Source organism: Triticum dicoccoides, chromosome 4B (assembly GCF_002162155.2).
Source record: "Triticum dicoccoides isolate Atlit2015 ecotype Zavitan chromosome 4B, WEW_v2.0, whole genome shotgun sequence".
Taxonomy (NCBI): Eukaryota; Viridiplantae; Streptophyta; class Magnoliopsida; order Poales; family Poaceae; genus Triticum; species Triticum dicoccoides.
The window spans coordinates 191,405,322-191,412,533 of NC_041387.1; the positions used below are offsets into that span (position 1 = coordinate 191,405,322).

The following is a 7,212-nucleotide window of genomic DNA, read 5'->3' on the forward strand; positions in this document are numbered from 1 at the left end:
CCGCTCCGTCTTGACACGCGTCCATGCCGACAAGGCATGCAGTTCAAAGTTGGCTGGCCAGCTGCTGCGCTGGAGAGGTGGCAGGGTCTTCACGAAGATCTGCGTGCTGCCACGTAGGCACCTGCTAGGCTGGCAAGTCGGCCACTGCGCTGGAGTGGCGACGGGGTGGCGGAGTCTTGCCGCGGTCTTGCCGATGTCCCCGGCAAGGATCTTGCCGGGGCCTCACCGACGTCCTTCAACAAGGATCTTGCTGGGTACTTTGTCTTCTGGCCTTCACAATGATTTGCACGCCACTACGCGCGCGCCCCTGGGTCTTGGCCTTGACGTTGTTGATTGTGTCAGAGCTCTCAACCTCAACGGTGGTGCTCTTGCTAGTGCTATTTAAGTCGCCCTGGCAAGGATCTTGCCGGGGTCTCGCAAGCCGTCCCGATAAGGATCTTGCCGGGGGTCCAACTTGTCCTCTGTTTTCTGGTCTCTAGCTTGGCTGTTTCTCCATCGTCTTGCATATTACCCCCAGCTTCTCCTGTCAGCCCGTGCCACGGGTGTGACTGCAACTTCCCATGCACAAGTAAGGGGTACAAAAAGAATCCAAACTTTAGTACACCAACAGGAGCCCCCGGGCCTGGGCCACACACGAGTGCGAAGTGTCATTGGGCCAGGCCCAAACAGTGCGCGGGCACACGTGGCAGGGGATAACTGCGGTAATCTTCTCGTCTGTCGTGCTTGCAGCGGTCCATGTATTTAAAACAAAACGGAAGTTAGCGAACTCGTTCCCAGGAAGCTCCCTCGATGGCAAGCTTCGTTAGCCGTTCGATTTTGGTCAACGCGGTCTTTTTTCTCACTCCTGTCCGTTGGATGTTCGCTGTAAATTGTTCGCTGGGTTTTCACCGGATGATAGATCTTGAACGGGAGATGACATGTGGGGCTCGGGCTGGATCCAATTGGCTGGGTGCCAATTTTTTGGGTGCGCGGGGCAGCCAAACCTGCCGCGCCGCGTGGGCGCGCTTTGTGTCGCGGGGGAGCCGCAGAAGGGTTAGTCGGTGCATGTGCACCCGTCTTTTGCGCCCGCGCTTGTGCTGTCTTCATGACGGGTGGGCCAGTGCTGCCCCCGGTCCCGCTCATCAGCTGCGGTGGCTCATGTCTCATAATATAGGGTATTTCCTGGGTACCTCGGTCAACCACGGCCGGCGCGGCGCTCCTCCCGCGCTTCCCGCGTCCTGCGTCGCGGGGAGTTTCTGTGTCCTGCGTCAGCTGCAGAGGGGCAGAGGGGTGGGTCGACACATGTGCACTCAGATTATGCATACGCATTTGTACTAGCGCGATGACGGGTGGGCCGCCGCTGTTCTGGTCCCGCTCGTCGGCTGCTACTTCTGTGTCTCTCGTCTGCATTTGCAGTTGGAGAGAGAAGATGGACTGCAGCTACCCGATGCATCGTGTGTGCCTCACCTCCATCTGCGCACTTGGACAGAGAGATGGACTGGCGCCTATGACGCCCTGGTCGACTCCGCGGCCGTCGCCGTCCGTGAGCCCGGGTGCACGGTGGCGCTCACAGACCTCCACCGCTGCGTTGACGCTTCAGCGAGTCCTGCGACCGAGCCGAGGGCCTCGTCCAGGTGGCCGCCGCCGGCCTCGGCCCCGCGCCTCCCGCCACAATGAGCTGTTCCGCGTGCTCTTGGACCTCCACCGCTGCCTCGACGCCTTCAGCGAGTCCCGCGACCGAGCCAAGGGCCTCGTCCAGGCGGCCGCCACGGCCCTGCCGCCTCCCGCCACGACAAGCTGTTCCGCGCCATGCGCGTGGTCGACAAAGATCTCTGGGCCGCCGCTGCCGGCTGGGAGAAGAATCGCCCTCCGACCACGCCGCTGGCAGCCGAGGACAAATAGCCCAATCGATCTACCTCGTCTCCTATTCAGGTGATGTTTATCATTCTTGTTTTTTTCATGTGATGTTCATCGTTCCTCTTATTTTCTCGGTTGATGTGCTAATCATGTTAGTCAAAGATGAATGTAACTGTGACGGGAAAGGAGAGATGGACCGGGATATTTTGCCTCGGTGTGTCGCATGGTGGCCGAGATGCGGCAGCCCCATGCTCTGTTCTGATGGGCCTCCTCTGCTCGATGGTTGCCGCTGGTTGAGGTTCGTCCTTCTCTGGTTCGGATGTTCTTCGCCACTGTTTTGGATTCGTCCTGCTAATTTCGCATGTTTGCCTTCGTTTCATTCATGCGCAGTTTGGTAAGTTTCCTGTTGTCGCTTGCATCGAGCCCGGGGTCCATCTCTCCTTCTCATTGAGGTTAGTCCACTCCTCTTGTGCTTGCCTATAGGATGTTTGATGAAATGCGTGTGTGCTGACGCTTGTTCTACGATTCAGCCTACTTCTCCTATCGCTGGCGCTTCTTCTTCTTGTCCGTCCTGTTGCTTAACCAACGTGCTTCTGCTTGCTGCCTCAGGTAAATAGGCTGTTCTGTTGCTTTTGTGATCGGTGACTGTTCATTGCATGCCTATGTGTCGTTGTGCTCTGACCGGCTGTTTTTTGTGTATTCCGCAGGTTGTACGATCTCTTCTGTCGCTGCGTAGTTCGACTCATCAAGGTTTTCTTCTTTCCTTTCTACTACATGTGTGTGTTATACTTTCAGTATCTTCTATGTCATGTCTGCCTTGGTAGTCTTTTAAATATCTGTATGTCGTGCTGATCGTTTAAATGTTCCGGATATGGTCGGGCGTTGTGTGTTGTTCTTTCTCGTGCTGCTTATATTTCGTGTATGCGTGTGAGCAGGATGTGTATGCCTGTTTCCGTTGTTATACCAGTTTTGGAGGCCGTGGTAACTCGATGCCCCCCACGCTCACTCTTCCTGTTGTACACACAAGCATATTTGTCCAATTCTCAGACTAAGTTTTTGAAAGAAACCGCAGTTCATTACAACGCCAATTATGGATATGGATCCATATTGCTGCGCTGGATGAAGGACTGGATGTAATAAGAATTGCATGTGACAAATAGGTGCCTCCTCTATGCATAACTTTTTGCTAATATCATTGAATTTCTCCTGAGATCCCTCTAGACCTTTCCAAATGTATTTTAGTTAGGTGTTTGTATTAACTAGCAGAAGAAGGGATGCAAATGGAAAGAATTTGAGATGCATAAACATAAAAGCACTAAAAGATTTGCTTGAAGCAAAGATGTCTAGCCGGCATACATATGGCAAGAACCTTCAGAGATTGACTTCTTTTCAGCTGCTATTCAGATATATACTTGCTCATAGGTCACAACTCATGAAGTTACTTCTTTTGGTTTTGATTTTGAAATATATGTGTCATAGGTCACGACTGATGAAGTTACTTCCTTTTGGTCAAGGTCTGAATATCATCAGGATCTTGGCTGAGAGGCTGACATTTCGGAAGGTTCTCGTCTATATAGATTAGTTTATAGGATGACAGTTTAAGTTTATTGAAGCTCTTCTTTAGGAGGCGGAGTTCTGCTTTGGTTTCTTGCTATTTGCAGTTCGATGCATGTGGTATCCCATATGAAATTCTACAATTTGTTTTAGCTTTTGTAGTTTTCTATTCATTATCCCTACCCATTGTGATATGTATGTTTATATGCTTCATGGATAGCGGGATTTAATATCACTTGCTTCTCAGTCTTCTCCACCCTCGACATGCGTAGGCCAAAAAGGCGGAGACGAGTCATGATCCTCCAGGCTATGGCTGCTGGTTGCAGACAACGTTTAAGCACAGGAATCGCAAGTTGTGCCCCATGAGGCCAGCGACCCCCATGTGGCCAGCAACTAAAGGCCAGATTCATTCTCGTTGAATGTAACCTGCCTGGCAGTAAATTAGTGTCACATTGGTAGTTTTTGATCTTTTAAAATTTGATTAACTAATTTGGGCTCTAACAGATTCTGTAGTTGTCTGTTGTTTCTTATTTGCAGGTTATCTTTAGCTTGGACGAAAATGAATGGACGAGCTTCAGTATGACGAGGAGAAAGCAATCTTGTTCAGTTTTCATCAAAACAGATGAAGGACAACCATGTAAAAGGTAGAGATGTTTACAGAAGAACCAACATCGCTTAGACTAGCGAGTTACAATTTGTTTTTTGTAGTGGGCATTAGCAAAATATAAATGTGAATATGACAGTACATAGTTTATGATATTTGACTGTATGTCATCACCTAAATTATACTAATACAGCGGAATAACCCAACAACCATTTAGATTATGCTACTTTCGACCAAAAATAATTATTGACATGTATATATATGAAGACCAATGTCATGTATTTTACTTTGAAGTATAAACTAACAGTAAAAGATGAGATAGAGGCCAGGATAATAACAGCAAAAAAGATCAATGCACATATCTGAGAATTTTTATTTGCAGGCTGGGATTCTGTACATTGATATGATGTATAAGAAAGAAATAATTTATTTACTTATTTGTAGATCAGCCTTTTAGTATAGGACTGTGATTTCCAGCAAAAAAAAGTATAGGACTGTGATACTTCAAGATATTCATGAAAACAAGTATTTGATATGTTCACATCTACATGCTCATGTGTGTTTCATCTTTTTCCATGATCAAATAAAGATATATATGTGGTTTTTGATATGTGCCGAGCATGTTTTGATAGGATATTTTCTATGGTAATGTTGAAATGAAGATATATTGCTTTTAAGAAAGGAGCACTATGAAGTATTGAAGCGAGCTGAATAATGTAAAAAATATCACAGGATGAAACATTAGCTGGTGCCATCCAAACACTATTATGTACCTTCAGCAGTAATGGATCATTCGCTTTGCTTGGTTAACCTTGCAACTAAATCTGTAAGATGACTTTGAAGTTTACTTTGTACCTAACAAAAAAAATCATCCATTTTTTAATTGATCAGACAACAGTTGTTTTATGTCTACATGTCCTTTTTTTGGTACTCAAATATATTGATTGGCGTATCCTCTTTTTCAGCTTCAACATTTGGCTAATTCTGGTTTTTGGTAATGCTTTCTTGACAGTGGAGCAGTCATGGGCCTGTTATAGAGATCTTGGTGAAGAACTCGTCACTGCAATTTTGTCAAATGGGTGTTGAGATTGAAGTTTCTGCTTTTGTTGACTTTCTGATAAATTACAACAACATCGACAAGGTAAAGTTATGATTCCTTGCTGTCCGATGTATCATGTTTTTTATGGTAAAGGAATAACAATTTATATGTGTGTAGGTTATGTGGGAGCCTTTCATAGAGCCCTCATATATTTAGTTAAATATACTTTGAAATATGCTGATCATGCACTGGATGTATCTCCCAGTACTATGTGTTGCTAAATTCAAGCAAGCAGCTTAATGTTAACATATCAGAGCCCTTGATCGAGGTACATGATCTTGGCATACTGTATTTTCCAAACTTGCCAAGAGATAAATTATTGTTCTGTCCTATCTTCAAGTGATTAACATGAGTAGTTTCCTGCTGCCACTATCATCTTGATTAATGTGATTCAGGAATCAAGGCAGTGGTCTGCAGATAGAATGTAGCTACATATCTTATTTCAGGGAGCATTACACCTATTTAGCTTAGAAGTTTTTTTCTTATATTAAACTCAGCAGTGTGTGATAATTCGAGCCTCCATGGAAGCATCAACCGGATCTGGCCGGCCCACATACGCATGCCTCCTCTTTCCCCGGTGGCTCATGGAAGCGGCGGCGTACGATGATGGCTTCCATATGGAGCAGAGGAATCACAATAGGTATGGCCTGTTCGTCCAATCTTTCTCCCCCCTCCAGTCTTGATTTCTGTTGTTTTCTTCCTGCTTAGCTATGCAAGATTAGTGCAATGTGCAATATGCTTTTAGTTGGTCGATAGTGCTTCTGTGCTATTAGAAACTAAATGAAACTATTATCTCGTGTCATTGAAAACCATAGAGTGCTCTAGCAGTACTCAAAGTTCCTTATAGAATTATATTGGATGCTATGGTAAGAGATTTAGAATTACCAAAGGCTGATTATCGTGTACAAGTATGTGATGCCAACAAAATATGCATTACAATTTATTTTCATATATCTATGATGTACCCTGGAAATGAAAATGCGTATATGGCTATACATAGAGTGCACTCCGGGATGAAGATATGTCACTGATTTGTCCATGGCCATATCTACATTTGTTACTTTAATTTCTATACATGTATTGATATTCTTGCTAGGAGATGTCCCCTTTGTTATTTATAGTAGCATGATTCGAAGCAGGAAATAAAAATGTGATTGAATTATGATGTGGCTCTTAAGAAAATACGTGAATGGGATAATAACTGTGTATATTTTTTTTTGCGGGTGAAGCTGTGTATATGGTTATTAATGCAATAGTATGCAACAATGCAACTAAGCCATGACGAATGTGGAGTTTTATTTCTTCTATGCTTGTACCCATACAAATGCAGAATTGTTTACTTTGATGGTTTAACACATGTAGTAAGGAAAATGCATTAATCTTTTGTCTTTTTAGCAGATAGTTCTTATGTTACATGTCCAAAGGAGAGCATTGTTTCACGGAAGCATGGATTACACCCACGCCAGTGACCAGCGAAGAAAGGGCTCATGAACAAGATAAAAAAATTTCAACCATCTTTTGTTTACAAGGAAAGACGTTTTTTGTTAAATTAGTCTTGTCGACTTCCGTCTGTGTTATCGTATTCTACCTCTTCTATTATATCCAAATTACTATATGATGTAATTGACCACTCTTATTAAGAATTGGGCACAGTGATTTATGCTATCATTATCTTAAGTAAGCATTATTGTGTCACTTGAGTGTATTGGATCTGTTAATTGCTGACTCATTCCTAAGTACTTTTTCGCTAGCAACTCTTAAGTCAACATCATATTCTCCTAAATTAAACAAAAAAAAACATGGTTTGAAAAGTTTAATGTTTCTAAGCATTGATTTTATCATCTTGCAAATGATCGAGAATATTTCTATATTGATTCACAACACTTCACAAATAGATGTGAACATTAACATGTAATTCACAACATATATATACATCTATGTTCTAAATAGAACTCTATGCTACCAAATTTAAATGTGTATATACATCTATTGTACTCCCTCCGTTCCTAAATATAAGTCTTTGTAGAGATTCCACTAGATGGACTACATACGGAGCAAAATGAATGAATCTAAACTTAAAATACATCTATATACATCCGTATGTGGTTTATAGTGGAAT

At 43.9% G+C, this 7,212-nt stretch overlaps 1 long non-coding RNA gene across 8 annotated transcripts; it reads left to right on the forward strand.

Annotated features, from left to right (window-relative positions):
- The first annotated feature begins 1,399 nt into the window (after positions 1–1,399).
- On the forward strand, positions 1,400–6,774 carry LOC119295739. Of its 8 annotated transcripts, none has more exons than XR_005144200.1 (9): positions 1,400–2,134; positions 2,227–2,288; positions 2,367–2,445; positions 2,544–2,586; positions 3,663–4,034; positions 5,007–5,135; positions 5,211–5,361; positions 5,591–5,733; positions 6,492–6,774. It is a non-coding gene; the product is annotated as an uncharacterized LOC119295739 (long non-coding RNA). The 8 variants fall into 8 exon arrangements; XR_005144198.1 differs by having other exon boundaries at positions 1,403–2,134; positions 5,594–5,733; XR_005144199.1 differs by lacking the exon at positions 5,211–5,361 and having other exon boundaries at positions 1,412–2,134; positions 3,663–3,845; positions 3,928–4,034; positions 5,594–5,733.
- Positions 6,775–7,212: the final 438 nt, after the last annotated feature.